General features: G+C 45.3%; 1 non-coding gene across 1 annotated transcript; it reads left to right on the top strand.

Annotated features, from left to right (window-relative positions):
- The first annotated feature begins 9,889 nt into the window (after positions 1 to 9,889).
- On the top strand, positions 9,890 to 9,962 carry TRNAG-UCC (transfer RNA glycine (anticodon UCC)). Its single transcript has one exon. It is a non-coding gene; the product is annotated as a tRNA-Gly (tRNA).
- The last annotated feature ends 376 nt before the right edge of the window (positions 9,963 to 10,338 follow it).

The raw sequence follows: 10,338 nt of genomic DNA, 5'->3' as shown, positions 1-10,338 counted from the left end.
AGATATATAATCCTAAAATATTTGCAGAGATATCCTGCCCTTTTAAATTCTAATTAGTGCTACTAATCCCTATGAACAACTTCACCACCGCTGGAAGATAGTGAAATCTAATTAGCTGTGTTCTAGAAGGGACTGTGGCGGATAATAGCTTAGCAACTGAGAGGGCTCATCAGGGGTAAAAAGAAACACGCAAAGTTCCCTTGGCCCCTTAATAACCGTAGTATTGATGAAGGAATAAAGAAAGGAGGCAAAAACTGGCTAGTATTTTCAATTTGGGAGTCAGATAATGTAACTATGGGAAAGTCACAACACACTTCATTTTTGAGGCAAGAATAGTCAAATGCAAAGTAAACAGCCAAATACAGGACAAAACCAGGCGAAGACACAGGACGCGCGCTCTCCTCCCCTCCCCACTCCCACGGCGGCACCTCTTCCCACTCACCGCGCCGTCGCCCTGGGCAGGGCGCAGCCTCGACACGCGTGCACCCGTACACGAGCCGAGGCTTAGCTGTCACTGCCAGCCTTGTCTCTGTCGCCAGCTCCAGGTTTTATTGGGATTTGACCACTTTTCCCATTAATATCCTCTTTCCGTTTCAACCCAGGACACCACATTGTATTTAGCTGTCACATTTCCCATCTCCTCTGGCCTGTGACGGCTCCTCACCGGTTTCTCCTTTTTCATGACCTTGATGTTCCTGAGGAGTTCTGACTAGGTGTGCTGCAGAACAGCCCCAGGCTTGGTTTTGCTTTTTAAGTTTTATTTATTGGGCTGTGCCAGGTCTCACTGGCAGCACGAGGGATCTTGGATCTTCGCTGCGGCCTGTGGGCCGTAGCTCCCTGCCCAGGGCTGAGCCTGGGCCCTTGCACTGGGAGTGAGGCGTTCTAGCCCCTGGACCGCCAGGGAAGTACCCTTCCACCACAGCCTGTTGTCTGACGCGCGTCTCTTAGTTAAAGTGGGCTTATGGGCTTGGGGAAAGACTGCAACGAGGAAGTCCCCTTCTCATGACATCGTGTCAGAGCATATCACATCCACATATCATCACTGGGAATAAACCCTCATCGCTTGGTTAAGGGAGTGTTGCCAGGATTATTCTCTGCAAGGTAGTATTTTCCCCTTTCTCTATTCTGTCTTTGGAAATGAGTCTTTAAGTGTAGTCTACCCTCAAGGGTGGGGAATTAAACTCCACTTCGTGGAGGGGGAGAATATGTACCTATATTATTCGGAATTCTTCTTTAAGGAAGATTTGTCTTGTCTCCATTATTTATTCACTTATTCAGCAATTTATATGTGTATATACTCATACGTCAGTCCTAAAGGGACAGTAGCCTTTCATTTTGGGGAAATTGCGTTGATGCAGATGTAGAGAATGACCTGTGGATAGGTGGGAAGGGGAGGGTGGGACAACCCAGGAGAGCAGCGCTGACATATGCACACGACCGTTCGTGAACTAGACAGCTGGTGGGAAGCTGCTCAGCTCGGGGCTCTGCAATGACCTACAGGGGTGGGAAGGGAGCTGAGAGGGAAGGGATTTGTGCATATATAAGCTGGTTCACTCCGTTATACAGCAGAAGCTAATACAATGTTGTAAAGCAATTATACTTCAGTTTTTAATTCGATGAAAATAAATATATTATATATAATAAATACATGTAATAAAAATACTCCAATTTTTTAAAAATGCTACTGATGCTTATATACGTTATTTATTTATATCAGTATGGACCCCTGACTGTTTTTCTTCTCTTGATTATAATCTAAGACTATGCTATTTGTTTTACTGCTCAAATTGCCCCAGCTCTTGCAGTCATTCTCATTAGGAGCTCTTTCAGTTAATGTCTCTTGAATCATCTCTTTTATAAGACTGTTTTCCCTTGTCCTCTATGGACTGGATACGTCTCTTTGAAAGATGACAGGGAAAAACAATCTGTCTTGTGAAGTATAGATAAGGTTTTAGTTAATAGTTTATATTGTAGGCAAATAAAGCCTTTTAATATGAAGGGCACCTGTAGAAGTGTTATTTGCTTTTCAGCTGAGAATAAAAATGAACTTTATGAAGTACCTGTCATTTAACAGCTAGCTGGTGCTTGAGGTTGTATTAGCATATTTTTTTTTGAAGTGACTGACTTTTCTTGACCCAGCTTAATGACACAACTGAAGTACTCAATTCATCAGAGAAGATCCGGGCTCCTTCCTGTGCTGTGCACATATTTTTATTTTAAATCTTCTGCAGCACAATTGCCTTTGTACCAGACTCAAGGAAATGAGCACTTAAGCTGCCCCGCAGAGCTAAGATTTCCTACTGAGTGTCTACCTTGAGAAGTATTGCTGTCTCAGACCACTTGGCTCCACTCCAGCTGCCCCAAGGGCGTGTTTGTAAGAGGGACGCTGGTAGGTACCCAGGTTGGGGTTTTGGTTTTGTTTTTTTTTTTTTCTCAACCTATTGGGTTGGCCAAAAGTTCATTCTGGTTTTTCTGTAAGATAGTATGGAAAAAAACTCAAGCTTTTTGGCCAACCCAATTCTTTAGGTTGAGAAGCAAGAAAGAGTGTGTTGCCTAGGTCCCGTGAATGTGCCTCAGCTCTATCAATGGTTGGTTGTATGGCCCTGAAAAGAGGCTCCATGCGCTTGGGTCTCAGTTTCCCTGCCCTGTCTGCAGGGCTTTCCTCGTGGCTCAGATGGTGAAGAATCTGCCTGCAAAGCAGGAGACCCCGGGTTTGATCCCTGGGTCTGGAAGATCCCCTGAAGAAGGGAATGGTTACCCACTCCTGTATTCTTCTCTGGAAAATCCCATGGACAGAGGAGCCTGGCTGGCTACAGTTCATGGGGTCACAAGGAGTTGGACATGATTGAGCAACTAACGCTTCCATCCACTTCCCTGTCTCTGTAATTAGTACTTAGTTATTTCTGAGCGTCTATTAGGCCTAACATCCTAGAGTTTTATGCTACAATTTTGTGGTGACTGGAAGAAGGCTATGTGCATATATTCATGTTTCAATTCCAAGAGAAGTAGCCTCTAGTCCAAGGGAAATTACGTTTATAAATGTATTATTGATGCCCAATAAAAATGCCAAGGATTCCTGACGTTTACATGACACTATTATTTTTCAAATTCACTTTCACATTTTCTGGTCTCAATGTTCTATTTTTGACTTTGAACACGTGCTTTTTCTGTCACGCATGCATTTACCCCTCGCTTCGACTCTCAGGTTGATGCTTAGCATCTTTAATGGACTGATTTTCTCCCACTAGGTCACTTGCTCTGGGTGGTGTATGGTTTCTCACTTTGATGAAAGTCTTGGGGTTGCCTTTGTCCCAGACTATCATCCCAAGAATGGTTGTGTAGAAAATAGCCGTGGATGATAGAGTTGGAAAAGGAAAGCATGCTTAGTCTAGTATGCCTCCTTTTGGAGTAAGGGGCAGGATGCTTACTGCCCATTATAAAAGATTTGGGCTCCCTAGTTCAGTATGCAACTTATAATACACTCACTACATGTGCATCACTCTTGAGCTTAGGAAATTGGTGCAAAAAATGCTAATACAGATAGGCTTATTATATAGTGATGTTTTTAATTGAACAAGAAAATTGGAAAAGAATACTGTCTCTGCAAACGACATGATTGCTTTCTTAGAAAAAAAAATCATAAGAATCTATAAAATAGCTGCAAATTTTATGAGCATTTAGCAAGACAACAGATTCAAAATTAACATCCAAAAATTCATTGTATTTCCCTATATAAGCAATAAAAATGGAAATTGAATTACAAATACTATTTGCAAAAACATGTTAAAATACATAGAGATCAAGTTAAATATGTGCAAACCTCTATACTGAAAATTACAAATAATTCAAGAGAAATTAAATATCAAAATAAATGGAGAATGCTACTTTCTTCACAGATTGGAAGACATACAATGTTGATAAATTTAAATTATCCTTAAATTAGTCTATAATTTCTATACAATCACAACTAAAATTCCAACAGGGTTTTTGTAGAAATTTACAATTTGATTCTAAAATTTATATGGAAAATCATAGAACCTAGAATAGTCAAAACTATCTTGAAAAAAAGAAAAAAGTTGGACTCATACCACCTGATCTGAAAACTTTTATAAATCTATAGTAGTATCAGTTCAGTTCAGTTCAGTTCAGTCGCTCAGTCGTGTCTGACTCTTTGCGACCCCGTGAACCGCAGCACACCAGGCCTCCCTGTCTCCCGGAGTTTACTCAAACTCATGTCCATCAAGTCGGTGATGCCATCCAACCATCTCATCTGTCATTCCCTTCTCCTCCTGCCCCCAATCCCCCCCAGCATCCGGGTCTTTTCCAATGAGTCAACTCTTCGCATGAGGTGGCCAAAGTATTGAAGTTTCAGCTTCGGCATCAGTCCTTCCAATGAACACCCAGGACTGATCTCCTTTAGGATGGACTGGTTAGATCTCCTTGCAGTCCAAGGGACTCTCAAGAGTCTTCTCTGACACCACAGTTCAAAAGCATCAATGCTTTGGCGCTCAGCTTTCTTCACAGTCCAACTCTCACATCCATACATGACCGCTGGAAAAACCACAGCCTTGACCAGACGGACCTTTGTTGGCAAAGTAATGTCTCTGCTTTTTAATATGCTATTTAGGTTGGTCATAGCTTTCCTTCCAAGGAGTAAGCGTCTTTTAATTTCATGGCTGCAATCACCATCTGCAGTGATTTTGGAGCCCCCCAAAATAAAGTCTGACACAGTTTCCACTGTCTCCCCATCTCTTCCCCATGAGGTGATGGGACTAGATGCCATGATCTTAGTTTTCTGAATGTTGAGCTTTAAGCCAACTTTTTCACTCTCCTCTTTCACTTTCATCAAGAGGCTTTTTAGTTCTTCTTCACTTTCTGCCATAAGGGTGGTGTCATCTGTATATGAGGTTATTGATATTTCTCCCGGCAATCTTGATTCCAGTTTGTGCTTCTTCCAGTCCAGCGTTTCTCATGATGTACTCTGCATATAAGTTAAATAAGCAGGGTGACAATATACAGCCTTAATGTACTCCTTTTTCTACTTGGAACCAGTCTGTTGTTCCATGTCCAGTTCTAACTGTTGCTTCCTGACCTGCATACAGTTTTCTCAAGAGGTAGGTCAGGTGGTCTGGTATTTCCATCTCTTGAAGAATTTTCCGCAGTTTGTTGTGATCCACACAGTCAAAGGCTTTGGCATAGTCAATAAAGCAGAAATAGATGCTTTTCTGGAACATAGAATAGATGCTGTTATATTGGCACAAATGTAGATCAGTGGACCAGAAGAGAAAGTCTTAAACAGACTGACACGTACAGAGTCAACTGTGTTTTTGGACAAAGGCACCAAAGCATTTCAAAGGGCAAAGGAAGCCTGTCCCACAAAAGGCGCTGAGATAACTAAACATCCATATGGGGAAAAAATAATTCCCCTCTCTTTTTTCCAGTTTCTGGAAAAATATTTATCTTAGAATTAACAAAACATACATGTAAAAGCATTAATATTAAACCCTCAATGTCCCAACTACCAAAATAGTCACTCTCAAGCCAGGTTGCACTTCAGAACCACCTTAGAACACTTGCCTAGGCCCTGTCCAAATATTCAGAAATTCCAGGGACTGGGAAGAAGGCACCCACGCATGGTATTTAGGAAATGCTCTCCTAACAATCCTATAATTGGGAACTGCTTTAAGACAGACAAGCCTATTATGCTGCAATTAGAAAACAAAAATTAAGATGTGAAGGTGTTTCTATAACTTTATTTGACAAGAGCAGCTAGTTCTCCTTCACATTAACTGTCTGGAGACTTCACAGGGGTGACAGGTACACAGGTCACCAGCTTTAGAGCTTGTTTGGTTAATCGTCATTACGTTTCCTGGACAACCACACAGAGAGAAGTGTGTGTGTGTGTGTGTGTTCAGTTGCTCAATCCTGTCCAACTCCTTGCGACCCCGTGGACTGTAGCCCGCCAGGCTTCTCTGTCCATGGGATTTCCCAGGCAGGAATATTGGAGTGGGCTGCCATGCCCTCCTCCAGGGGATCTTCCCCACCCAGGGATAGAACCCACCTCTGTTGCATCTCCTGCATTGGCAGGCGGATTCTTTATCACTGCGCCACCTGGGAAGCACATGGATCCAGCATGGGACATTCCTTTTTCCTTTGGTCCAGACAGCTTTGCTGATCCTGGTGTCAATGGATACATCCGGGGTTCCCTCTTGGCAAATTTCAGGATTTCTCTGAATGCCCTGAGGGGTACGGTTCTTAGAACCCATTCCATGGATGTGCTTGTGAATGTTGATAGTGTATTCTCTGGTCACAACCTCATTGATGGTGGACCAGCTCTTCTTCTCAGCACCCTTCTTTGCAAGAGTCAGTTCTGCCGGGCTGGGGTGCAGGATTATGGGAGAAGGAACACAATATCCTAAGCCCTGGAAAAATAAGCATATTGCTAGGAGCTCTTGGTCTATGGAGCTATGTCAGGCTTCTGCCCCCTTTTAGAACTTGAAAAATATATTAGGGGTATTTTTCCTTCTGTTTTCTTTGCCACAGTGCCGAGCCTCTACCTTCCAGACGTGTATGCATGTCTAACTCCAGTGGTAGGTCTGTTTGAGACACAGCCAGACCTTCAATCAGCTTCACTTGCATTTTTGCCTTCTCAAGGTGGCTTGGATTTTGAGAAGCCATGTCCCATGCATGCCCTTTCTTTATCAGGCAGTATAAGGGTGGGCACACTCGGCCAGGTGGGGAGTAAAAGTCCTCCAGAAGCTCAAGCCCCCAGGGAGACTTGAATGCCTTTCACGTTCTTAGGGATCAGCTAGGTTTGTACATCATCAGTCATAGCTTCTGGGACAATGCATATTTTACCCAAATAAATGGCTCCCAGAAAGTTTATGACAGTGCCTGGGTCTTGAATTTTCTGTGGGTTCATTGATCTACCCTCTTCTCAGAGGCTCCAGAGAAGTCTTCAGAGTGTCCTGCAGCGAGGCACGTCCTCGTATGTTAACACTGTACCATCTCTGTGCTGCTCCACGCTCAGCTGCTTCACTGATGAACATGATGTAATGGGCCCATTTCACTGATGTGGGGAGATGACCCAGTTTGCAACATCAAAGGGAGCTTGCTGACTATTGCTGTTTGCCCTCTGCAGTCATCGTGGTGCCAAGGTGATGCCAGAGAACTTCCGAGGTTCCCATGTATACTGAAATACAGCTGGCTCCAGGGTCAACCAGAACTGCCACCTTTAGTTCATTCTGGGGGGACCAGTGAATAGTGAGCAGAACAAGAAGCCTCCAGTGGCCCTGACCTGGCTATGATCTTGCCTGCATGCTATCCCTGGGGAGTGAGGTACCATTCCAAATAGGACTGCATCCCTGAGACCTCTCTGGAGCTGGCAGGGCATCCGGGCTGGTTGGGGCAGGTGGGGCAGGTCTGAACTGCCGTTCAGGTTTTAAGGCTTTCCATAGGCCAGCCAGTGGAGCGCTGGGTTGCTGGTCTGTCCTTTTAGATGGGGTCCTGGCAGCAAGGAGATTAAGCCACGTTTACAGGTTACTTTTCTAGGTAACTATCACAGCCAGCTAAGATAGCCTTTCTCCTTTCTGACCTTCCCCTCTGTCTCCGGGCTTTATTTGTTAAATAATTTTATTTATTTATTTGTTCTTTTGTTTTTGGCTCTGCTGGGTCAGGCTTTTCTCTAGTTGCTGCAAGTGGGGGCTGCTCTCTAATGCAGTGTGGGGGCTTGTCTCATTGCGAACCACGGGCTCTCAGACGCACAGGCTTCAGAAGTTGAGACACGTGGGCTGCTGGCAGGCTCACGAGCACAGGCTCAATGGCCAGAGTGCCCAGGCTTAGTTGCTCCAAGGCAGGTGCAATCTTCTCAGATCAGGGATGGAACCCATGTCTTCTACATCGGCAGGCAGATTCTTTACCACGAAGCCCCAGGGAAGCCCTGTGTCAGGGCTTTATTGCAGCCCAAACCTATATCTGGGATTTGTCAGTTTCCTCCAATCAAGAATGAGTTGCCCAACATCACGAATGTCTTATTTTGTGACCAGGTTTGGCATGTATGTCAGTATCTCATCAGATGCTCGGGGTGGACTGGGGTGTCTTGGCTTTCATTCCGGCAGTGAATATGGCCCAGTCGGGACTCAAAGACAGGGATGTAAGTGGCCTGTTTTACCAAACTCCCTAAGAATTTACTTACCTACTGTGTAGATCCACATGCCCAAGGAGAACCCCTTCCGTGGGCCAGGCCTCCCTGCAGGATGGAGTAATCCAATCTGTAAGGGAGTAAGCACCCTGAACCCTGGGTGCCACGCAGGCCCTGCTGGGGCAGGAGGGTGAGGCGTGCGGGACCACGTTGGTCATTTCCTCTGGTTCCTGCCCGTTCAGAGAACCACCGTCACTGCCTGGATCTCATAGCCGCACCAGCCAGGAGGGGATATTTCCCCTGGCCTTGTGTTGGGCCTTGACGGCTCTATCAGTTAAGTTCAGCAGGAGTACATTCTCTCACTGTGTTTCCTGAATCAGGGGCTGACCCACTCCTTGGAGGCGGTGGTGTTGTTTTCTTTTATCATTCGGGGTCAACAGTACAGAGCACTTCATCCATTTAATGGTCAACCGTAGCATCCTCTTCTTCATTTGAATCCCTTTCCCAGGGATTCCACATCCGAGCAGCCCAGTCAGGCTCTGTCCCGCCGCTCAGACCTTAACCCTCAACAGCTCGTGCCCTTCGGGCTCTGCACACTGGTGCCCCGAGCTCTCTAACTTCCCCTGCCCCCCACCCTGCCCGTCAGCCCACAGGGGGAAGAGCCACGGGCAACCAAACGTCCTTCTCCAGCCTCAGCTCTTCTTACAACTTCTAACTCGAGTTTCCATCAGCCCACAGGCTGGAAAAGCCAAGGGCAACCAAACATCCTTCTCCAGCCTCAGCTCTTCTTACAACTTCTAACTCGAGTTTCCATCAGCCCACAGGCTGAAAAAGCCACGGGCAACCAAACGTCCTTCTCCAGCCTCAGCTCTTCTTACAACTTCTAACTCGAGCTCCCGCCTGCCCACACTAGAGACTGGCCCACCGCCAGCCCTTCACGTCCCTTCTTCGCTGCGTTGCACCACGTCCAGTTCCTCAGACAAGCTCACGAAGCCGGCCAGGCTTCCCGGGCGTCCACAGACACACGTGGAGGGCCGTGAGCGTTTAATACATAGGTCACCCTTCCCCCACGGAAAGGTCAACAGCCGACTCAGGATTTCTCCCACAGACATCTCTCTCCCAAAACCCACTTCTCCAATCTCCTAATTTTTTTGGTTTGCAAATTCAGAAATTTCCAGAGTGAAATCTGAAATTGGCCCTCAAACAAAGAGAGACCGAAGAAAGAGGCAGAGCGCTCCAGATGGGCAGGTGGGAGGCTGACTGAGCAAGGGGACCTGTGTCTGAGGCTAATATTGAGCAGCCACCAGATGAATGGATCTTTGCATCCGCCCACCAGAATCTTTAAAGTTTATGTAGAGGCCTTAACCGGATGCAGCCACATATACTGTCCAGATGATCTCAATAGTACCTTAATTTCTCAAGGCTGCATCCTTGAAAATGGTTCCCACCATGGGAACTGTGGGCAGAACGTATGTTCTAAAGACCGGAGGAGCCTCTCTGCCCAGCTCCAGCTCATGGGTCAACTGGCAGTCATGACCTCTGGGTGACCTCCCCTAAGATGAACATAAAACCTAAAACTATTAAGCTTCTAAAAGAAAATACAGAAAAATATCCTGGTGACTTTGAGATTATAAAAAAAAATCTTAGGACACAAGAAGCTCTAATCACAAAAAAAACATGGATCACTTACACTTCCTCAAAATTAAAGTTTTCTACTTTATCAAAAGGCTTCGTACAAAGGCAAGGAATTCCCTGGTGGTCCAGTGGTTAGGACTCTGTGGTTCCACTGCGGGGGACCCAGGTTTGATCCCTGGTCAGGGAACTAAGATCCCACACGCCAAGTGGTGTGGCCAAAACAAAAACAATCTTTTTTTTAAATACAAAGGCAAACTGCAGAGTGGAAGAAAATGTTCACAAAACTTTGTTCTGACCAAAGACTTGTTTGTGTCCGGAGTATATAAACATCTCCTGAAAATACATAGTTTTGTTTGAATTTTTACAATGATAATATTGTCCTGTTGTTATGAGTATAATAACCTCGTAATGACCACATTTCATACCCCAATCACAATTTCAATCAATCAGTCAACAGATGAGAAAATGAGAACGAAGAACCCCACACTCTAGTATCTCCTCTACATCTACCTCCGCTCCCGCTAAGAGTCAGATTGAGAAACACGCTGCTATTCACCCTTCCT

Source organism: Muntiacus reevesi, chromosome 19 (genome assembly GCF_963930625.1).
Source record: "Muntiacus reevesi chromosome 19, mMunRee1.1, whole genome shotgun sequence".
Taxonomy (NCBI): Eukaryota; Metazoa; Chordata; class Mammalia; order Artiodactyla; family Cervidae; genus Muntiacus; species Muntiacus reevesi.
This window is presented reverse-complemented; position numbering and strand designations above follow the sequence as displayed.